The 25276-nt window shown below is 40.3% G+C and overlaps 1 long non-coding RNA gene across 1 annotated transcript; it reads left to right on the forward strand.

Moving 5' to 3' along the window:
- Nucleotides 1–2123: 2123 nt before the first annotated feature.
- Nucleotides 2124–4001, forward strand: LOC141784000 (uncharacterized). Its single transcript, XR_012597398.1, has 3 exons — nt 2124–2272; nt 2865–3017; nt 3909–4001. It is a non-coding gene; the product is annotated as an uncharacterized LOC141784000 (long non-coding RNA).
- Nucleotides 4002–25276: the final 21275 nt, after the last annotated feature.

Here is a 25276-nt window from a genome sequence, read left to right on the forward strand (position 1 = left end):
AATGTCATGTAAATGAAGTAGTATTAATAGCATGAGAGTCCGCTCAGGTGGGAGGGGTGGTGGATAGGTCAAATAAACATAAGACTTTCAACCAGGAGACTGATGTTCATGCCCCCGTGTGAAACTAAAACTAACGTTGACTTATTTTGTCACATCAGTCTTTAGTCACGTGACTCGTCGGTATCGTCAGTCCTGTGATGAAGTCAACTTCAAATTCGGTATGATGGTTGACAGTGTGGTCTAGTCGTGCCTTTCGGGGGTTAGAAGTCCAGGGTGCCGAAGATTTTTTTATTTTGGCCAAATTTTTTTATTTTTTTCTACTTCAATTTGGTTTCCGGCGTACAACTCGTTCCATTAGTTCCTAAAGGGCTAAACCTTTGGCCCTACTTTAGTAGGGGTCAAGCAGTGAGTGGGGGTATGTGAGCCATGCTGACTTCTGCTGTTGAGTAGTTAGAAAAGTAATGTACTTATAGTAGTAACTAATGAGTCATTTATTACATTTTCCAGGTAGCTTTAAAATCTTTTCCCAGGTTCACATTTCTAACATTGCAGTATGTGGATAATGAGTAGTGAAAACTCAAAGCACTACTTAGACTGCTCTTGGAGATTCAAGATTTAAACAAGCGCTGTCAATGAAATCTCGCCTTCCAGCGACAACCATCCTGTCCCCCAGAGATGTGTAAGCTCTTGTAACTAAGCTGCCAGACCCGGCACTATACCCAACATTCCAGAAGGCACCTGTGGACTCGCCGACCTAGGGCCCTGGAAGCCTGGAAGCCTGGAAGCCCATCCGCTGACCCATTCCAAACTCACCCCTTGAACCGAGCTTTGGTGCAGGGAGAGTGGGGGTGGTGGTGGTGGTTAGGGACGGTGGTTAGGGATGGTGGGGGCAAGGGGGTGGGTGGGTGCTGGCGGGTGCAGAGCTAGGAGGCCTGGCGCTGGCTGGAGTGCCCAGGCTTAGGCAGGCAGGCGTGGGTGAACATGTCAGGTTGATTTATGTGACGCGTGGCCCTGTAGCCGACCCAGGGCTGGACTCCACCTGTTCTCCATCCAACCAGCCACCGCAACCACCACCCCCCCTTCCTCCTGGACTCAAACGCTAAAGGAAGCGGAGGACTAGGAGCAGGAGGAGGGGTGAAGGGGCGAGAGGTGAAGTCAGCGGCTCCAGGTCATTGATCATTATTGGGCTGTGGGTTGTAAAGGTGGGAGAACATGGAAAGCGTGGAAGGGAGTGAGAGAGGAGACAGAGAGAGAGGGAGAGAGAGAGAGAGGTGGATGTGACTTGGTGGCCAGCAGCCTCTGTGACCTGGGGTATCTGATGAACCAGGAACCAAGAGCTGGCCGGAGGTGTTCTCTACTCTAGACTCTCTCTTAACAGAATATCCTACAAGGATTTCCTGCTTTGAAGGATATTTCGGTAGTTGTTCCAATCCTTTAGTATCAATAATAACAACATTATAATCTCCAGGTTAACAACTGAAATCTGGGACCATGTCAACGTCGCTTAAAATAAGTGAAACGTGGCAAAAATACAAGCAGTCTGACAATCTGACATGTTATTAACACGACTCCAGGTTTGATATTCATATATGGATATGAAGACAAACCGTTAACTTAAAGAGTGACTTCCTGCTTGGACTTTGGCCTACACTGTAAACCCGGATTTTTATTTGAATTAAACTTTTAAGTGGTCATTACTTATTCTTTTATGTTTTATAAGAAACTGTGTCATTACTAAATCAAATCAGATGTTTGCACTAATCAGCTGAAGTTTGCAGTGCAATTATCATGTTAAGCAGAGATAACTTAGTATGTGAGGTGTCAAGCAGAGATAACTTATTATGTGAGGTTTTAAGCAGAGATAACTTATTATGTGAGGTTTTAAGCAGAGATAACTTAGTATGTGAGGTGTTAAGCAGAGATAACTTAGTATGTGAGGTGTTAAGCAGAGATAACTTAGTATGTTAGGTTTTAAGCAGAGATAACTTAGTATGTGAGGTTTTAAGCAGAGATAACTTATTATGTGAGGTGTTAAGCAGAGATAACTTAGTATGTTAGGTTTTAAGCAGAGATAACTTAGTATGTGAGGTTTTAGTATGTTGTGTTTCTGTAGGAAGGGGAGGGGCCTATTTCAGATTGAAGGTGAGCTGATTACAGAGCTCCGTCAGAGAAGAGGACCGTTAACACCGAGGAGAGAGTCCGTCCTCTCTGCTGTCTGACCGGGTACTCTGAGAGAGCTGCGGGTTGTTTTTGGAAGCACCGTGGTGGAAAGGTGAGTGTGCTTATATCTTTCAGGGGAAATTAATTAACGTTTCAGAAAGACCGCTGCGGTGACCGCAGGTTAGCTACAGTTAGCTAAAGTTAGCTTAGTGTTAACGTGCCGTTTTCTGTCGGTTCACAGTTGATAACGTTAACGTTTAACTTGTAACTTCACCACCGATGTGTCCCACACCGCTAAATGTTAGCTAGGACGACCGACGGTCGGCCGATAGGTAATGTCGAGCCGTCGATGTAGCAGAGCTGTAACACTGTTAGCATGTGGCTAACGCTAGCTGTAATGTAACGTTACTGATTCAACTGGTGTTAGCTGTTAGCATTAGTATTAGCATTACATCATGAGTGATTGTTTTTGCATTTATAGCAGTAACTTAGCTGACTTTCAAAGGACGAGATAATTAGCTAGTTAAGTTGGTTATTAGTTAAACATTGAGCTAACATTGAGCTAAAAGTGTTCTTATATTCTGTCATTACAGGTTCATGTGAAGAAATGTGATCAGTTTTGATAATCGTCTCACGCTGTCGCCTCCAGCCACAGCATTATTTTTCTTGAAATGTAATACTGGCACATTCTCTGTATTTTTCAGGTGGTCATGGAGTTCAACAGGATTGTGGGCAAGAACCTCAAGCAGGACTTCTATGAAAGCATCGATCTGCACAGACTTCGTCTTATCGAAATATTCAGATCCAAGAGCGGGAACATTGGGCAACAGTTGACACAGCTTTTACAACAGACCAAGGTTGGTTCATACACATTATGCATTGTTTTCACAGCTTATGTAATGACATGTCACAGAATGTGCTACTGTATTAGTTGTGCAATTAGGGATGTCACAATACCAGAAATTTAGTTGTCAATACCAAAAACAAAAGTAAATTCCATGTACTTCAACATACACTCCTTTATTACCTTTTGCATACTGTTTTTTTGTTACTCCGTGTCCTAACTGGATGCTAGCACCCGACTATCAACTGTCACAACTTCAAAGATGGGTTAGTAGTACTTGCTATCTACATTTGTAACCAACTTTTTAAACAGAAAACACACGTTTTATATTGCGTCGCATCCAGCTAGGACACGGTGTTAGTTAAACGGGTCATAATACCCCCTCTATTATCTATTTTATTACAAGATTACATTTACAACACGTGTCCAAATGTAATCTTGTAAAATGTAGTTTTTGGAGAGAAACTTGAATAAATCTAGTTGTTTAAAGGAGATGTTTTCACAGCAATATAAAATAGATAATAGAGAGAGAAATATGACCTGTTTAATTTCTCTAAGCAGCTTATAATATAGAATTAAAACTAATGCCAAGAATTATTTTTAATCAAAGCAAATATTTATTTATTTCCTAATCATTTGAATTGTGTATTTTTATGCAAATAACCACTATAGATGACAATAACAAAGGAAAAGGAAAACATTTAGAATTTCTGATGGTGTACACTGACTTTGGGACAGTTGAAATTATTTTGCTGGATGGTTTCGGGGCGGTGGTGAAAAAAATGCTGTCAATTATAGTTCTTAAAAAGAAAATCTGAATCGGCAGGGCATCTCTACTTTCTTATAACCATTAATTTCTTGTCATTCTAGCTATGTAACGTGTTGTCATTTTACTCCCCAAAAGACTACAGAGCCAACTGCTGTTCGGACATTGGTGTCAGAAGGCTTCCCATTGTCCTTGGTGAAAACCCCACAGACTTCTACAGAGCAGCTTTTGTAAGTAACCTCTTACGTTCTTATATGTATATGTATATGTATGAACTAAAACCAAGGTTACAAACCTTGAAGAACTAGCTTGCAATGTAAAGAAATGCTATGTTGGTCTCAAAGGAGGCCACACACACACACACACACACACACACACACACACACAAAATCCATAAGGTGCTCCCATATAAAAAACGTTTGAGCTGTGCCTTTTTTTTGTCTACCTGTATCTGTCTGAGTACAAATATTTACATTCTGTTGCTTGTCTATTGTTATGAGAATGATAGTTCTGTAGCATAATGAGTATGTGAACACTATATGTACAGTATGCATGCTTGTATATGATGTTTAGGTCTTAGATGCAGAGTCAGCTTATCCACCTACTTGTGTTCTACAGTACAGGATGTAGAAGTGTATGTATGTACTTCATTTGATTAATTACACGGCTTTGTTGAATAGTCGATTTCTTTATAGCAGACTGTTGCTATGTTTAATATACTGCAGCTACGGCTGAGTTCTGTCGTCGGACATTGTAGTGTTTTTGATTTAAGTAAGTAGCCATGTAATAAGCAGGATAATGTACAGCTAGCGGGTCATTGTTGTGAAATCACCCCGTTACCTTGTACATTACATAGTTAACAAAGTTAACTCTTTTTATCCAGTGAAGTTGGAGTTTTAGAGGCTTTTATACAGTTTTAATGCCTGTCTATATGTATCCAGTCATTCACATGGCTATAGCAGATAATGTTAATGCTGTGTGTTCATATTTCAAACAAGTTTATTTGTTGTCAATAAAATACATTGGCAAATTTAAATGTATTGTTTCATTTCTTCCCTTCAATGCAGTTTATTGAAACAATAACATCTCAAAATCACAATAGTATAATTAATTAAATTAGATGAAAATACATTAGTTGTATTAACAGATGACTTTAAGTAGCAATGACTAAAAAGTTTTTTGTCATTTGTTACATATGTTTATGTTTATTTAACTTAAAATAATAATTTCATATAACTTAAGTTTTTGAGTAAAGACTACTAATGTTAGCTTAATTATGTCTACTCGTGCAATTAAGGTTCTAAGTTGATTCAACTTGACCTGTTTAGTTTGACATTAAAACTTAACTTGTTTAGTGCAACCGGTTTCCAGGCTAATTTCTAGTAAACTCAACTTCTCTGGGTTAAGAGTGTACTTGTACTGCTAGTGCACAGTTTTCTGTGCAATGAGAGATTATTATATATACTTTAAGTTTTACCCCGAATTAAGTGGTTTGCAGGGCATTTTCCACCCCAGGAACTCTCAGGAAGAACAAGAACCTTTTTTAGAAACTCAGTAACTTAACCTGCACTTTGAATGGAATAACCATAACCAAAGACGTCCCTACTCCAGGAGGGTACACGCCCATGGTTCAGGAACTATCAGGTTGAAATTTAAAGGGCTGACTCGCTCTGATTAGTCAAACATAAGTGGACATTATTAAAGTTCAAAACAAAGTTAGGCTTTGTTCTAGACAGAGGAGTGTGCGAACAAGCGTATATGTGAGAAGGAGCGAGTCATTGAATATATTGAGGGAGCGGTGATGAAAGAGTCACGCCAGTAAATGAGAGAAATAAAACTTGACTGGCTGAATATTTCATGAGGATTACGCGCTAAATAAATAACCACTAAATACTCAGCAGATCGTCTACCTTGGAGACAGTTTTCAGTCACCTTTTCCACCTCAACGACACGTCTCCTTTTCATCCATTTATCACCTCTAACTCAAACACCAGACTGGCACACAGTGAATACAAAGAACAGCCTCAAATGCTACTGTCATTTTTTATCCCATCATCTGTCTTCACCAAATCTTCACTGTTCTTCAAACGCAGTGAAAACGAAAACAGACAAAGCCACTTTTAGTTCCTCTGGTTCCAAAGTTCCTGGAACTTTTTGGTTAAAAAATTTATAAGATCATTTTGATCAACTGTTGGCGTGTTGGGGCTGCACGGTGGTGCACGGTGGTGCAGCCCCAACACGGGGCTCTCCAGGTTCTCCGGTTTCCTCCCACAGTCCAAAGACATGCAGGTTCATTGTTGACTCTAAATTGTAGGTGTAGGTGTGAATTTGAGTGTGAATGGTTGTCTGTGTCAGCCCTGTGATAGTCTGGAGACCTGTCCAGGGTGTACCCCACCTTTAAATTTAAATTGGCACTACTCAAACTCTTTCTCTCTCTTCTTTTCAGTTTTCTCCCCTTCACTTTCTCAGGGAAGTTTATCCAATTAACTGAGGATGGGAAGGGGCAGTCCATTCTAGTCCTCCCTGGGGTGCTGGGACTCCGCCCTCCCAGCGGGGGGCATGATTGGGTTGTCTGGGCGTTCCAGCGGCGCGCCCAAGTGGAAAGAGACGAAATGGAGGGGATCGTTGGCCATCGATACCCAATTATATGACTAGAAGGGGAGCCACTAGCTGCCGATGATGGCCCAGCCTGGAGTACCAGGGCCCCTCTTTGCTTTATGTTTGATGATAAATTGTTTTGCTGCAGGATTATGGTCATTGCAATTATGTCCAACGATAGCGAGCCACAAAATGATTCTCAGAGTCAAGCTGTGAGGTTCTTATTGAAGAACTGGATTCAATTTATAGGCCTTGATTGCTACACATTCACATGGTAATTCCACTAAAAGCACCGTGTAGACTATATCCCAGAATCTGATAAGGAGTATATTAAAGGTCAATCCGTAATCGAGATCTAAAGACAGTATGTAAACTAACCTAAAATGAATTGTTCATTTTATCTTATTAAGGTATCTCATAGATATAAATGTTCTTTTGTGTTGTAGTCAGAGTTGCCAAGTCTGCTTAAAATCGGCAAAATATGGCAAAAAGTACAACAAAGACTGGGGAAAAGACGGAGGACTTAAAGATTAGATTCGTCCTCAAGTGGGGGACGATTCAAAGGCAGTTTGCCGTTTTTGTAAGTGTGATATACGAGCACATGGTGCTGATCTGGTTCAACATGCTGAAGCACTGAAAAACATAAAAGAAACACAGCACTGTTCTCTTCAATGAGGCTTACTGATACTGGATTCACGGTCTTTGCAAACATGCAAAAATGAAACGAAATGCAAAAACTTTACTTTGAGTTTAATTGACAAGAAAAAATATAAAGCTAAAATCTAAAAGTAAAATACAAAAATGAAATTATATATTTGACTTCTTTAAGTTTATTTGACAAGAAGCGTATAAAGTTACAAGCTAAAAATGAAATAAAATGTTCAACTTCTTTAAGATAAGTTCACAAAAAAATTTAAAGTTACAAACAAAAATTTAAATATGAAAATTAAATAAAAATATTCAACTTTAAATTTAGTTGACAAGAAAAATGGAAGTTACAAGCTAAAAATAGATGCAAAAATGCAACGCGATGCAAAAATGAAATGAAATGCATGCAATCCGAAATAAATTCCTACATATATATGAAGTGATCAAGTGGCCTCCTCTCTATCTCATATTCTGGTAGGTAGGTGAGGTCGCTTGTTTTGGGCTTTTTTTTTGGGGGGGGGAGTTGCTTCTTTTGGGCTTGTTTCTGTAGACCTGGTTGCCTGTTTCTCTCACAGGATCTGGCAACACTGGTTGTAGAACAATGAGGCATGACATCAACGGAGCAAAACCCCCCTTGAACCCACATTTTACTCTGCAGGAATTTATAAACTTCTTTGTTTCAGGAATATTTGAATATCAACTCAAACTCTTTTGGAGGTATATTAGCAGTATATTATATTTTTGGTTGAATAATGTGTGATGAGGATGTGGGAGGTTTTTTCATTCCATCCTCAACTGAGGAAAACTCAGCTGGTTGTAAACAGTCACCAAGAATGTTGGTAGACAGAACTCACCAGATTTTTGCACTTTCTTGATTACTGCAGCAAGGTCTGACAGTCTGGTCAGTCAGCGAGAAAGTTCTAATAATGAACCCACTGTCCACTTCCTGCTCAGCACCAAACAGCAGACAAAGTCAGAGACTAGCTGGTGAAGAAAGCCCTAGATCATATTTAAGGTGGGCAGAAACACAAACTAAAATGAATGATAATGCCGCTTTGTGACTGCTGGATATGTAAAAGGTCAACTCTTTGCCATATTCACTTTTTAAGGTGATAAAATGTCAGACATTTTAACTTGTTGCTCCCAAAAAATGAATGGATGCAGCTGTAATTACAGCAAACTGGGAACTTTGATGAGAGAGGATGCTGAAAGTTAAGTCTCAGAATGGTTTATACACAAAGGTGGTATCATTGATGAACTCTGAGGTCAATTTATTGATTTTCATGCAGTTTTTTTCATTTGCTCTTCCTCATTGACAGCTTTGAGAAAGAGGAATAACAAAAAGAGAATAAATGTCCAATGCCTTGTAATCACTCGGTATGCATTTTAGTTTATGAAGGCCGCCCAATTAACACTTGCTAACCAGCAATGTTGTAACATCATGAGACAGTGAAGGGAAGAAGACGATTTGTCCCCATATAGAAGCAGATTACTACGCGGCTGCATTAGTCACAACAGAACCATGCATCAACCAGGTTGCTCGCAGTGCGTACACGTGGTTATTCTTTGTGACCTTTTCTTATACCCATCTCTGATCCGCCACATACATTATTAAGTACCACATAAACTCCAGTGTTGCAGGATGGAGAAGGTAAACTTCATTAGGAGTGGGGGTGACATGTACGGCCTAAGGGCTTCCACCGCAATAATTAACTCAGGGATTTTTTTCCTGAGCTCCAGTCTCTCTGATCCAGGTCGGTACTGACAACCTTGCACCCCCCGGCCCCCTCCTTCATCTGCCATATACAGGTCACAGACGGCGGCCCGGCACCCTGAGGTGTCCTGTAAATGTGCCTGTGGAGGGATAGGCGGGCGTCCCTCGATGCCACATTCATTTGCACATCAAGAAGCCAGAGAAGGAAGCTTTGACCCAATTAACGCTGAGGAAAACAGATTAAATAAAGTCTGCTGCTTTACTCCTGGACATCCCGTGTGACTGTGTGTATGTGTGTGTGTGTGTGGGGATGGATGATGAGGTCGTGCAAGGGCCACAAGATGAAAGTAATGCAGCTCTCAGCCAATCATAGAGGGCGTAGAGAAGAGGCACTCTCGCCAGGTGACGCCCACAAATCCATTTTATTTATATAGATATCAATATCACAAATTCACCTCAAGGAGTTTTACAATCTGTACAGAATACAACACCCTCTGTCTTTAGACCCTCCATTCAGATTAAACGCTTTATCAGGGAAGAAATGGAAGAAACCTCAGGAAGAGCATCAGAGGAGGGACCCCTCTCCCTGGACGGACAGACAGGAAATAGATGAAGAGACCATATAAATTACAGTATGGACAACAGGATAACCAAGTTATAGATAGAGTGTAAACGTGTATGAAGAATGGATCTGGGAGGACATTAAGCAACTTCAGGTGCCACCAAACAGACCTGAGCAGCATCACCTCCTCTCAAACACGGAGACTTGGAGAGAGGACAGACCACACAGACTCACAAGACTCCAAGCTCACTCACTCCATCAGTCTCCTTCAACTAAGCAGCTGATTGGATCAGAGGAGACGGACAGAAGAGTTCTACATGGACCTAAAACTGAATGCTGCCTGTACAACACAGTCTCACGGCAGTTCACGAACTAGTCACCAAATTGAATTTATTTGATTCATGTACATAGACTCAAATTTCCATTTTTTTCGTGACACTTTCAATACGAACGACTTTCAAATTTTTTCGTGTGTTTTCCTACGAAAGTCAAGCAACAAGTGACGCACATGTCAATTTCCGCTCCAGTCTTTTCAAAATAAAACTACTTAGTTAGGTTTAGGAAAAGATCACAGTTTGGGTTTAAATAACACCAGGAGTGGTGTAACGTAAGTACGGAAGTTACGTGACAAATAAATCAACTTTGACTTGTGGTTTCCTACAGGGTACGAAAAGCAGTCTCCTGGGTGAAACAACCTGTGTTTTTTGACCCACCCATCCACCCCGACCTCCTCCCTATACACAGCGTTCACTGCTCTTTATACTTTACGTTTCACAATTATGTGGATTACATACGAATTGATTTCGTGCTGACCATCACACAAAATGTCACAAGTCAATACATTCACTTTTGTGACTTTTTCACGAACTGCTGTGTGACTGGGCTGCTCTGTCAACCGGGGCAGTCAGGGATCTGCAGCGACGTCGGCAACCCACCCGACCCGTCTTGAAACGCGGACCCCGTCTGATTAAATTGTTTCCTAGAGCAGTGTTCTTCATAGATCTAGCCTCTTCATTTTGCTCTCAAAGTGCACCAGATTGATGTATATAACTTTAAAATGTACAAAATTTCTTCTGGGGGAGCATGCCCCCCGAACCCCCCTACAGGGTGGGTACACCCACCACAGACTCAAACACTGTATTACGTCACCCAAAGCTTGATGCCCTCTCACTTCAAAACTCATTCTGGCACCGCTGATCTACTTCAAACATGACCCATATGGACACAGTGAGAGAGAGAAGGAGAGATATTTCTTGAGAAATGAACATTTGAACCTGGACCAAGTCAGAAACATTATGACTTCTCTGTATCTGTCGGGTGTCGGTCGGGTAACATAACTCTAATGGAGTGAGGCAGAGAGAGAGAGAGAGAGTGAAGGAGAGAGAGAGAAAAGGAAACAGAGAGAATGCAGAAAGATGTCATGAAGGGAGAACGAGAGTCAAAGAGAGCAGGAGGAAGGGAGAATAGAAAGAGAAAAAGAAAGCGGTAGAGAAAGGAAGAAGGAAGTTGACAGGGCTTAAGGAGGGAGGGAGGGAGAGAGGGAGGGAAAGAGGTGGAGTGATTTCTCTGGGCTCCATGCCTTGTTAGATCTATCATCCCTTTAATTAATAGTGTTTTTAGGAAGACGTCTGAACTGTGTCATTTCCATTATTGGAAAACCCAACGCGATTAATGAATAATTTTCATTTTTGATCCATTATATCATGCTAGTTGATCTCCTCTTTTCCGCGCCGCTGAGTGATAGCATCGTTTTCTGCCCCTCGATCAAATTTAATTTGGCCCCCTATTATATTACACTGTTGCGACTGAAGTGTCAATTTTTGTCAGGCAATTAGAAGCTATAAACTGTGAAGCAAAGTTTGATAGGCATTGTAATTGGATTGTTTCAGCAATAGCTTGAAACGCTTTTAGCTTTTTCTTCATCTCTCCCTCTACCTGCCCTCCCCCCTGAAGTTCTCATCTGGTTGTGATTTTTGATAGGGCCTCGGTCTATATGTCGAACTTCAGAGCAAACAAAAGATAAGAGGCGAACAGAGGGGGGAGAGGGAGCGAGGGCGCGCTGCCGAGGAGCGCTTGCCTGTGCAGAAAGTCGACCGTGGATCTGCGCGGATGTCAAATGTGCCATGTGGTTCCACTTTTCCTGCCGCCGAGGCAGGTATTTGTCTGTTTTGACCCTGTCCTCACCTCACCTTTCAAGACGCCACATTAGAGAGCTTTTCAACTTTTCAGCTGACAGAGAAAGGGAAGAGGCTTGGAAATGTGAAACGTGATGGGGATGTAGTGGAAAATAAGAGTTGGCTGATGCAATTCTGACATGCTGAGAGTTTTCAGTAGCACTGATACTCATTTGTGCTTTTCTTTTGTCTGTTCAAAAGACAGGGCCAAAGCTATTCAAAGTCCCAGAAACTTAATGAAGAACAGAACCTCAGAGTAAGGGGTTTACAACCTACAGCTGATGGGGTCCTACATCAACACAACTTTTTCTGCCAAATGGTGGAAAGTTTGCTATATATATATATATTTATATATTTCTTCTGATTTTTTTTTATTTGTCTGGTCTCTTCTCTCTGGTCTGAAGTGGGCAGGGTTCAGTTATAAAAAAGGTCATGTCACGTACGTGTGCACCAATTATGATTCAGCGACATTTGAATCCGAATCTGATGACAGTTGGTGGATTGTTTGCTCGCTGTCAATCAAATCTGATCAGCCACACCCACAAAATCCAGATTAAGCAGAATAGCGGAGTTCTTGACTTTTAAACTGAAAAAAATAACAACAGTTTTTTTTTAAACGGTTTTACTGTTTGTTGCTTTTTAGTCATGAATATGTAATATTAATATAAAATACATACTGAAAATACTATTTATCATTATTATTATTATATATATATATATATTATTTTTACTTTGTTGTTTTTTTAGTCATTATTATTTAATAATAAAATAGAATAAAATACATACTGAAAATAAAATGGATCAATAATAACAATAATAGTTGAATAATAATAATAATAATACATTTAAATATTAAATTAATTTATATATATATATATATATACTGTATGTGTTTTGTTTTATTTGTTTTTGGTTTAGTTGAGTTTTGTGTCTGTTCTGTCCCCCTTTTTTCTGTTATTCATTAATTTATTGTAACTTGTATAAAAAAGTGCAATGAACTTTGAAGTAAACAATTGTCTGGAAGCTGATGAAATAAACTTTGCAATAAAGTATTTAAAAAAACAACAACTAGCCAACTGTGATCCAGTATGAATCTCCCACAATACAGTAACGCTGCAGCAGCTTCTGAGTCTGTGTGTGTGAAGAATGGACTTTTCAATGAAGTAGGAGACACCTCGTCTGGCAGTTAAAGTTTTGAAATTAACAATATTTGCATATTCATATATTCTGGATTTTTCCAATGAGGGAGAGTATATTTTAACATTTTTAAATGGTTAATTTAACTTTTTGAGGCAAATTTATGAAACAAATTACTCTTCAGAACAGAATATTTTTCTGTCCTAAAACATGTCTGGAGAGGATTTTTACGATATGAGTTCAAGTCGCCGAGGGCTTTAAAATCGGTTCTGATACTATTTGAGCCAATATAATTCAACGTTTGCTGTTTCTGGCACAAATATACAATGAAACATAAGAGCATAGTTTGTATATACCAGAATTGTTCATGGCAGTGTGAAGAAGGCTTTGAAACAGCATTTCATCATATCAAATAAATCTATATAGGTGTAAAGATAACAGAGAAAATATATATATTCAACTTCAAATTATACCTGTTTTTTTAGAGCTTTCTGGATTCAGAAAAAAAAAAAAAAAAGACAAATCATGTACAAGTTTCATGAAACTTAAATCACAAACTTTATTGCTGACATTTGTCTTTTTATCGTAAAGCATAATTTGGGACATAGTTGTCTAATTTGACCTACCTTCTGCTCTGCATTGACATAGTATGTCAATCAGTCACAAAGTATGTAGGCAGAAACAAGTAAATACCTCTAATAGACTTTTATAATACAATGAGTCCCCTATAACATGGTGAAACAATGTTTAATGTCTTTATTTCAAACATTTAATACTTTTTAAAAGCCTCAGTCTGATACTTTTTTTTTTACTTTAAACGCGGATACACACAGTGAGAAATGGTCAGGCCAGTCATGAGCTGAAACACAGAGACAGACAGACTGAGTGGGCTGACCAGCTGTTTCCCACCAGACACACCATCTTCTCTGTGTTCTGCAGATGCCCGTCTCTCCCAGCGGGAGCATTCCATTCAAAATGACAAACGCTTTGAGGTGCACTTGTTCAGCAGGAGATGCAGGTGTCTTTGTTTCCGATGCACCAGGGGTTAGCGAACGCTTCCCGGCGCCCACTCTAAATGAGTTTTTCGGCGGGTAGTCCCATACGACGGATGATCTCGGCGGGTACAGGGAGGGACTGAAATGACACATTTTCTGCGGAGAATTACAGTTTTACATGTTTGGAGTGTAATGGGACTCATTATGGGTTCCTTGTTTCCTCATGTGTTGAGTTATGTCAGCTCCTTGTTGACCTACCAGGTCTGAAACGCCTGGCGTAGTGACCTTATGGTCGGGCAGGTGGACTGTAGAGAACTGTGGATGTCTTTCAGTGGACTGCTGCTTGGACATTTGAAAGGATTATGGGAAATATGCTTATTCACTTTCTTTCTGAGAGCAGGATCAATATCAGTCTGTGTGTAAGTACTGAGCTGGACTCATGGTTAGCTTAGCTTAGCATTAAGACCGGAACCAGCAGGAAGCAGCTAGCCTGGCTCCGTCCAAAGTTCCAAATCACACCTACCAACACATCTAAATTTACCATATATAGTTTGTTTAATCCGGAAGGTTAGAAATAGCCAATCCACGAAGTAACATCACAAGGAACTAGAATGTCACTCGGAGAGCACAGACCTCCTCCAACACGTGACTTTAAAAACAGATCACAGCTCCCTGCTGGCGGTACCGTGAGGTGGTCGGCTTATTGTTAACACGTGTGTTTCCGTGTAACGTATCGGCGGACGCCTCTCTCATTCAGCAGCCTTGTTATGTCTGTATAACGTTACACTACGTTGTCTCTCATCCTGTCATCTACCGCTTTGTTCTTTCTCACCGCGGACGGACAGCAGCTTCCACACACACATCCACACACGTATCTCTCTGCTCTCAGAAGGAGGAAGAAGGCGTCATCAACGCGTTATCAACACGTCATCAGTTCCACTGCGCATGTGTTATACGCCGTGGTCTTAACGTTCTGGCTGATCGGAATCCTTAAAAATATTCCTGAATCCGGATCATGATCCGGATCGCCACCAGAATCTAATGGATTGTTCATTGTGCTACACTCTGCCCTTCCAAAAAATTTCATTCAAATCCATCGCGAATATTTGTAGTAATCCTGCTAACAGACAGACAGACAAACCAACGCCAGTAAAAACATAACCTCCTTCGTCCAAGGCCTTAGGCCTTAGGCCTAGGCGGAGGTAATAAACTTGAAACTCAAATACTGCAAAAAAATCACGAGAGGGAAACCCCAGGAGAAATAAAACACATGAAGAGCGACAACGAACTGACCATGAAACAGGGGAAACACATAGACTAAATACACCAGGAGAACGGGATGATGAGACAGGTGGAACAAATCAGGGTGAGACAGACAATCACAAAGGTGGGAAAAATACAGTGGCTAAAACTAGACATGACACACATGGTGAGTATATCCAAATAAAGCAGGAAACACTAAACGAATGAAACAAGGAATAAAACAGAAAACCCCAAAACCTAGAAACCAAAACTCTCCAGACAAAGTCAGAGGCCACTAAAAAGATAACACAGGATATAAAGTCTCAAGTCCAACGGCCTCTGGGCACAGAGCCAGGCCGTGACATTCTTGATCTGTATACTACGTCAGTTGCTCTGACCGTCTAATATTGCTGCGGATGGGTTCTCTGACCAAGCGTTGGTGTTTGACGCGTTGGGAGTGTTTTTGTTCTGTATGTTCAGTATGTTTGAAACACAAATATTTCCTTCACAACAGAGCTGAAATCTACTATGACCTCTTCATAGCTCAACAGTGAAGAACTGAGTTATCTTACATGAGTGGTTTAAGAGCTCTCATTAGACATTTTGTTCTTGTTTTTGTAGTGAGTCTGGGCCATCAACTGGAATCCACTTTCATTTCCTGTAAATCCAAAAGTGACTGCCATCTTCAGTGAAGGAGCAAGATAACAAGTTTTCAGAGCCACATTTTTAACTTGCAGTATACTGAAAAGCTACATTTTGTCCTGAGGCCCACTAGCATCTGGTGGTTATCCAAATAATGTCTATTCGTGACCCCTCTTCCGGAGTAAAGAATGATGTTTTCCTTCTCGTGATTGTGTCGTTGTATTATCTTGTGAAAGGCCCGAAGAGGTTAAAGGATAGGTTCACAATGTCTCATGTCTGATTTAAAAGATGTCCATATGAGCACTGTAACAGGTTTTGCTCTCGGTAATCACTCGTCCTGTTCATACTGGCTGTTAAATGTGCTTCCAGAGTAAGTGATGGGGAACAACATCCACAGTTCTGGATAAGAGAATGTATTTAGTACAAAAGTCTCTCTTTGTGTTGTGTAACACTAACAAAAGATGGAAGTACTAAACAGACGGACGATATCCACTCAATTTGTCTACCTCAGATGGCTGAAGGCTCATGCTAGTATCAGATAAACCTCAGAATACATTTTTAAACTGAGGGAGGACTGTTGGTTTTGTCCCCCACCACTTCCACTGTAGGAAGGAATCTTTTAATGGTCAGTATGAAGAGAAGGAATGATTGCAGCAAGAGAAACCTGCTTCAGAGTTCATATGGACACCTGACTATTGTTTTAAAACAGACTTAAAAAATTGTATACCTGTCCTTTAAAGTCACTATGAGGAGCTTTTAACTGGTTTAATGGACAGTCTCAGTTTGATACTGATGCCTCTCCATGACCTCCATCAGTCAACGAGACCATCAGCAGAAGAGCGAGCATCAATTTTGGCGAGGAAAAACTGGCCATTTTCAAAGGGGTCCCTTGACCTCTGACCTCCAGATATGTGAATGGGTTCTATGGGTACCCACGAGTCTCCCCTTTACAGACATGCCAACTTTATGATAATCACATGCAGTTTTGGGCAAGTCATAGTCAAGTCAGCACACTGACACACTGACAGCTGTTGTTGCCTGTTGGGCTGCAGTTTGCCATGTTATGATTGGAGCATATTGCTTTATTCTAAATGCAGTACCTGTGAGGGTTTCTGGACAATATTGTTTTGTGTTGGTAATTGATTTCCAATAATAAATATATATTTGCATAAAGCAGCATATTTGTCCACTCCCATGTTGATAAGAGTATTAAATACTTGACAAATCTCCCTTTAAGGTACATTTAAAAAAAAAAAAAAAAAGTGTGATTAATCGTGATTAAATATTTCAATCGATTGACAGTCCCTAGTTTTTTCTTCTTCTTTCCTAAATTGTTAATTATTGATGACCAAGTCAGGGACCACTGTGAACATGTAGTGTAACCGTGTGCACCACTGAAGAAGACTTTACTGTCCCAGATCAACACCGTACACATAGTAGTCAACCGAATCCCCTTCACCCACCGACAGACGCTGAACTCCACGACTCCTCCAGTTGAAAGGTACTGGGGGGTGGGGGGGGGGGGGGGGGGGGGGCAGTGGGTTGGGTGCAGATGTTTGATCGCACTCTCAAGTGTGTGTGTGTGTGTGTGTGTGTAGGGGAGATGCTGTTTTGCTCTGCTCAGTCCCAACTCTCAGTGGAACACCCCACCACAACCCCCCACCGCCTCCCTGCACCCCCTGTTGCTGCTGGCATCACCCGGGGTGACAAAGGCTCTATTGGCACCCTAGGGTGATGGTGGGTGGTTGGGCTGGGGGTGGAGAGTGATGGGGGGTCTGGTGTGTACACACACACACACACACACACAGACACACACAGAGGCAGGCACACATGAACACTTTGAAAACACAGTTGGATGGACGAGGTTTAGACCCCTGAGACCGAGACTCTGTCTGCATCAGGGGGGGGGGGGCTCACACACACACACACGCACACGCACACACACACAAACACACACACAGACACACACACAATGCAGTAACAAATGATATTCTCCTCATATGTTGTCAATATTTTTACATTTATGCTATACAGTATATACTGTACAGACACTGAGTGATGCTTTATTACAGCGATGTGTATGTTTCCTGATCAGACAGGTATGATTTTTGCATCCTCGATCTTCAGCCTCCATAATTACCTTCAGCCTCTGACAGTAAAGTGCAGTATTAGCTTTATTTCACTAACATGCAAAATATCCATTGACTCCATTTAATTTGAGTGTAACATAAATGCTTATTATGCCGCTGAATCACAACTAAATTAAAGCGAGCTAATTATGCTTAACAGGGGGAAAAAAAGTCAGCTGTATAATTATAATTTTAGGTAGACCCACATTACAAATCACCTGCTTCTCTAACTTGTTTTCCCTAAACACACACTTTGTCTCACACACACTCCAATCACACACACACACACACTTTATTTTTTCTCAATGGTTTCATCTAGTAGAGGAAGAAATATGCGCTCCTGAGTGAGAGTGTGTGTGTGTGTGTGCACCTTCTTCATACCAGTGGAGGGCAGAATTACATTTCATAAATTAGAAGCTCCGAGTGTTGATTAGAATGCAGGAGGAGGAGGAGGAGGAGAAGGAGGTGAAGAAAGCAGTGAGGGGAGGTGGGGGGGTAAATGGTTTTCATCTGAATCTGACAATCAGAAAAGTGCAACTTCCCTTTGTGAAGATTTTGCCCAGAACAGGGTTTAAGAAATAGTGAGGTCCCAGCACAGCCTCCATCTCCCTCTCTAAACGTTGGCCAGACCCTGAGTAGAAGGTCTCTAAAATGTTGTTTATTATGTATTATCTATATATATAAAACAAAAATATATATATATTTTATTTCCATAAATCCAAATAAAAAAAATAAATATTAATTTGGATTTTATTTTGCAAATAAACTGAAATTCTGGTAAAGAAACACTGAATCCTTCGATAATTTGCAGTATTTACTGGCCGAAAAGTAGTCACGAATATATTCAAAAATACAGTTAAAAAATACTGTAAACTGGCTGAAAGGCACCAACCACACAATGTTTTATTTATTTGTTTTGTTTTTATAAAAAAAAAAAAATGCATTACACATTTGAATTTTTTAAAAACATTTTAAACTTATTAATTTTTTCGCATACATATCTTGGGGAATAAGAACGGTGCAACCAAAACGTCGCCGTGTAAAGAATTTGCCCTAAAAGGGTCATATCCATTCTTTAAGAAATATCACACTCCCTCCCCCCTCAGATAACAACATTACAAACTGTATTTCTTTAGTTAAATGCACTGTTTGGAATAAAAGTCTGGTGAAGAAATACTCAATAATTGCATTACTTATTTACTGAACTAATAGTTAAAATATTAAATACACTGAGTTCAAAAATACTGGGATCAACATGTAATTTACTAATTTGTATAATTATAAAGGTGTAATTTTCAAAAGATACACACTTTCAAATGTGCAGGTAATGAGTCCAAATTCCCCAGTGCAACATACACCTCTCTCAAAAACCCAGGTAGACACCAAAAAGATCTAAAAAAAAAAAATGTTTTAATCATCTACTGTTCATAAATATATGTTCAGTACACTGCCTAAATAAAATAAATAATTAAAAGCCTGGTGAAGAAAACAGAATCCTTTTATTACTTCTTTATTGGACTAAAATTATCAAATTTGAAATACATGAAATGTAAAACCACTGGAATGTAATAGCCACCATGTGTACAGTTTAAATTACACATGGTGATGATTTAGTAACTTTCATATTGTGTGTATAGAAACTGACACTTCCCTTTGAACAGTGCCGTAGCCAGGACTTTAGAAATATTGACACTCCCACCCCCCTCAGAGAAATCTGCCTCGACACCAAAAATAAAGTCTGTAAAAAATGTTTTTTATCATTTATATTTTTTTAAACATGTATTAATCAGATTTTAGACATTTGGTCATTTGATGTTGCTACTGCCTTAAATCACAAATAAAAAAACAAAAAAAAAATCTCACAATTTGTGATCAATAAAGTACATCTATCCATCTATTCAATTTCTTCTGTAACTCATTTTCTTCTCTTAACATCTCCCTCTTTGTGATTTGTATTGATTTATTAGAAAAATCCATAATGAAAAATAACAACCTGGATTCACCATCCATAAAAGGATGTTTTCTACTCCGGTGTATATAGAAGAAAGGGAGTGTGAAATGCAGCGTGCGGGGACAAACTTGAATAATGTACAGCCTCAATAAGTAAAGCAGAGCATGGTGAGATCTGTGCATTAGCATTAGCTCGGGGTGCTAGTAAATGAGAGGCTATGAAAATACATTAGAAATAAGGTCATGCCTCACGCAGGATCCCCTGTGTGTGCAGCCTCCTGGGTGAATGTGTGATTAGCCTAATCCCAGTAGTCACAGCTCTGCTCCCCTGATGTGGATGGAAAGATTCAGATGGCGATACGCCGCCGCCGAGAGACGCCGTGTCAGAGCTGCTGGCACCCCCGCTCCTGTCCTCCACACAGCAGAGGCAACTGCACCGAGGCTTTCATTCCAAAACGCTACAAATGAATTTGGAGCGGGAAAAGGTAGCTGAGATTCATCAGTCAATCACAAGGACAGGCTGGGATTTGAATTTTAAAAAAGGACGTATCTCAGAATGTCCCCTACTGATTTTTAAAATAATTACATTTAACTCTAAAATTGACACCTGATTGGCCTTCATTAGCTTTTTGTGTAGAAAGCAGATTTTTTTATACGTCAGAGTTCAGTTTTAAAGTTTAGATTCTCCTGATCAGAGGCCGGTTCAACCATCTCTCCTCTTCACACCAAACAAACTATCAAAGTAAACAGAAAATTGAAATTTCAACCCTTAAATTGTCTCTTCCCCCACACCCTCTCAGTCTCTTCCACTTTAACATGAAGCATTTTGGGTATTCAATCTGCATTGGTGACATCACCACTACCGCAGGGGAGCCTCTCCTCTTTCTTCTTATTGGCTAATCTGGAAGCAAATAGCAGAGAACCACTCGGTCGCATGGTAATAAATAGAATATGCCAATCAAATTAAGAGTGGCGTGTCAGTTTGGACAGTGAGGAAAGTGATCCGCTGTAGGTAGAGAGCGGCGGCCGGCCCATACCTCATTTTAGAGGTCATTGGCTCATTTGGAGTCAGGTTTAGATGGCCTGTGTGGAGGAGAAGGAACATGGCTGTGAATATTCAACCACAAATGAATGCACTTTCATGAAGACAGCTGCTCACTTTGGTGTTGAGGAATTTCGGGATACATTTTTTTTTTTTCTGGGATAAAAATGTAAAGAACTGATATGTTTTGGATCATATGTTGTGTGATATTTGAAATGTTTCCCAAACTGGGAGATGAACCTGAGAATCAGAAGATGATTAATAAGAAAAAAAATAATTCTGCTACATCAATTTGATTTACATATCCCAAAATCACTAATTTGCCTCAAAGGGCTTTACAACTCCTTAGAAGCTTGATACAGTTACGTTTGTGTTTTGTTGACTCTGTGTGTAATTAGGGCTGTCAATCGATTCAATTATTTAATTGCAATTAATCGTACGGTTGTTCATAGTTAATCACGATTAATCACAAATGAATCACACATTTTTTTTATCTGTTCAAAATGTACCTTAAAGGGAGATTAGTCAACTATTTAATACTCTTATCAACATGGGAGTGGACAAATATGCTGCTTTATGCAAATGTATGTATATATTTATTATTAGAAATCAATTAACAACACAAAACAATGACAGATATTGATCCAGAAACCCTCACAGGTACTGCATTTAACATAAAACAATATGCTCAAATCATAACATGGCAAACTGCAGCACAACAGACAACAACAGCTGTCAGTGTGTCAGTGTGCTGACTTGACTATGACTTGCCCCAAACTGCATGTAATTATCATAAAGTGGGCATGTCTATAAAGGGGAGACTCGTGGGAACCCATAGAACCCGTGAATGGGTTCTATGGGTTCTCCATATCTGGAGGTCAGAGGTCAAGGGACCCCTTTGAAAATGGACATGACAGTTTTTCCTCGACAAAATGTAGCGTAAGTTTGGAGCGTTATTTAACCTCCTTTACGACAAGCTAATATGACATGTTTTCATGGATTCATTAGGTTTTTTAGTTTCATATGATATCAGTATTTTCACTATAGCTTGAAAACTGAGCCCGCTAACCTACAACCCAAAAACTGCAAGTTTTGTTAATACGTTAAAGAAACTAGTGGCGTTCAAACTAATTTGCGTAAATGCGGTATTGTCATGTTAAATTTGACAGCTCTGTGTGGAGTACTTAATAGATTTCCTTTTCGGGCCTCTAAAACTATTCTAGGTGGCAGCTCCTGGAACCTACCTGTGCTGAGGGCTCATTAGTAGCCACTGCCAGGGCCGTAACCAGGATGTTAGAAATGCTGAGGTCAGGAGTACAAATGCCCCCCTGAAAACATGATGAATATTTGAAATAAAATTGCAAAATGTATCTATTTATTTAACTTGTGGATGCTGTTTCAAAGCCTCGTCCTCAATGTCACATATGAAATTCTGGTGGATGAAATGAATCCTTTCATTTGATTTCATCTTTCATCACTGCATATTGTCTGCACTGAGTTTATTAGAGATATATGTTTCCATCGTGGACCTTCACCAGGCACATCCACACAGGGCCGGCTCTAGCCTTTTTGGTGCCCCATGCAAAATTCGGATTTGGAATAAATAATAATAAAATATTATTTATTTTGTATTATATAAATAAACAATTTGTCCCTAATTTTGTTAGTAGACAGTTTCACTTCAATTTACACTCTTATTAACAAATAAGTGCGGCCGAGCAGATGAAAAAGTGTGAGAAAAAGAGTTACAGGGGTGAAAAGTGTATTTCTTCTGCCCACCAGCATTTTTGTTAGTTTTATTATTTATTTTTTTAGAGGGTGGCCAGCGCTCCCCAGAAGGTGGCGCCCTAAGCGACCACCTATATGGCCTATGCCTTAAACTGGCCCTGCATTCACAATATGAAACAACAACAGCAACAGGATGCAACGACGAGAAAGGAGCCGGATCTCAAAACACCTGAGATCTCCAATAATTTAAAAATAAATCTTTAAATGACAAAAAAAGACAATTGGTATCAGTCGTAATATTGCATATGTAGAGAGGAACTTTCCTCAGCGAGTGATGCGGTGTTGGAGAAGTGTGGTTGAAGAGTTTTGCTGCAGGGCTGGAAATTAGTAGCCTCTCCTTAGCAATAAAGACGTCCTCTCACTTCCTCACTGGAGCCACTTTCATCTCTGCAGCAATCAGATTATGCAATCAGAGAGAGGAGAGATGCCTCGTCCATTTACTGGAAACAAGCTGACCCTTCCTTGGACATGGCAGCTCTGCAGATCAAAAGCTACCTGCTAATGAGCCAGCGAGGAGAGAATCTCTCCTCTGTATTCAGCAGTGACTTAGAAAGGCCTTCTTAGCACCTGCCTGGCACTTTGTGTTCTTCTCTTATCTGTCACTGGTGAATGGATGACGCCACCGCGGCTTATTTATATGAATATGACAGCATATCTAAAGACAATGCCATCTGTCAAACAGTAATTGAAGAACTGCCTCCTCAAACAAGAAGAGATTCCCTCCTAAATCCTTTGAACCGCTTCTTTATGAACCCGGCAGCCAAACAAACACTGATTTTTAGATTTTTATGACATCAGCAAAACGAAGTTAATTATTCGGAATAGAGGAGCTTTTTCATTTTTCGGTGCTTCTGCCGAGACGTTGATGGCGCCGAAGAGATGATACATGGTGCATCTCGGCGAACGTGATCCTCGCCGGGGACGTATGATGACTAATCTCCAGACTCCAACCGGCGTTGGCTCATTAGAAATGCGTTAAGCTCACCGGTTTGGTTTACTCCTTCAAAGGCAGGGGGGGAGGAGGTTGTGTTGTTGCTCCGAGGCACGTGAAAAATAGCAGGAGTGACAGATGAGTTGTGGAACGTGGATGGAAGGAGACAGGCAGCAAAATGGAAAGGGAGGATCTGTAGTCCGGCTATTTTAATGGAGAACAGAGAAATGATTCTTCAGACTGACACTTTGAGTTGGTTTGTTAATTTATCTGAGCTGCTCAGACAGGCAGACATGAATAGAAACATTCACATGACACTAGAGCCGGAGAGGAGCAGCTACACCTCCATTTTGACTGCTGGGAAGGTGCGAACGTACAACACAAACCTGCAAATCTCAATAAAACACATTAAAGCGCATGTTTTTCTGCTACAGCATCCATACAGTATCTGCTCCGTAGATCACATGTCCTGTGTTCTCCTTGTTTTCACCACAGAGCAGATTGCCACTGTAAGATGTATTTGCATAAATCAGTAAGCATCTTCATTGTGCTATTGGCTGGCAGTGACATGGACTTTGAGGAAAACAGCTAAAACATAAAACACACGACGAGCTTCAGACCCTGAACGACAAGCAACGCTAGCTGTTTGAGCTAACGGAGCTCATCTACCAGCACGTCCTGCTGCTTTGTCTGCTTCCTGTGTTGCTTTTGTTCAGCAAGCCACCAAACAATCAGCCGGGGAAAACATATCATTAATGCTATTTTGTAGGCTAACAAGCTAATGAGCTAGTCACCCGTGGCAGACTGCAGCAGTGACACACACAAGAGCTATAGCTTGCAGTTCAGATTAATATTAACTAGTTCACGCTCATATTTCACAATTTAAAATTTTGAACAAAGTTCACAGTTCACCAAAAAATTACCTTGTTCACATTCATTACATTACTAGTTGGATGCTATGGTGTTTAATTTGTCTCAAAACCACACAAAAACCAGGCGCGTGCATGTGATACGAGCGCACAGAAAAGTGTGCACATCTTCGAGAGGGGTAGCATTTCTGCTCCGCGTGCACAAATACGGTTCCATGTGCACGGGGCTGCGATGAGCATGAACTAGACCAGGGGTCAGCAACCTGCGGCTCCGGAGCCACATGTGGCTCTTCAGCTCCTCTCCAGTGGCTCCCTGTGGATTTATAAATATGGAAATGAATAACTGTTCCTTGCTTACATTTTCATTTTTATTTCTCTTTGTTGTAGGTCTATGGTACGACAGTACGACGGAGTATTAGGGCCACATTGAGGAAAAAAAATACATCTGAGATTTCAAGAATAAAGTCATAAGTTTAAGAGAATAAAGTCATAGTATTATAAAGTAATAATTTGACGTGTTATTTTATTTTTTTCTCGTAAAGTTATGACTTTATTCTCGTAATATTACGAATTTCTTCTTGTTAAGTACGACTTTATTCTGTAAATCTCAGATGTTTTTTCCCTCAATGTGGCCCTAATACTCCGTAGTACATTTGCACTTTGGCCCTCACTGCATTAGACTTATATACTATATACTTAGACTATAAACTGTGTTTCCTTCATCACAATGCTCAAATGTTTTGCGGCTCCAGACAGATTTTTTTAAAATTGTGCCTAAAATGTCTCTTTTGATAGTAAAGGTTGCTGACCCCTGAACTAGACCCTTCATATGCGCTCACAACCGCTCCTTTGATTGCACTAACCATGCCCAAAACATTGTCATCCCAACTCGTCACATACCACCACTTTGTCCCGCCCCTTGGCTTCACTATATTTTCGGCATCAAAACCACTACAGTTACCCTTGGCATCACTTTAGAATGAGGCATCAAAACCACTATAGTTAGGTTTAGTTGAGCTTAAAAATACTATGCTTGTTCAGTGAAAATGACACTGAACGTTGTGAAGGGACACGAACGAACAGCT

Source organism: Sebastes fasciatus, chromosome 15, assembly GCF_043250625.1.
Source record: "Sebastes fasciatus isolate fSebFas1 chromosome 15, fSebFas1.pri, whole genome shotgun sequence".
NCBI classification, from domain to species: domain Eukaryota; kingdom Metazoa; phylum Chordata; class Actinopteri; order Perciformes; family Sebastidae; genus Sebastes; species Sebastes fasciatus.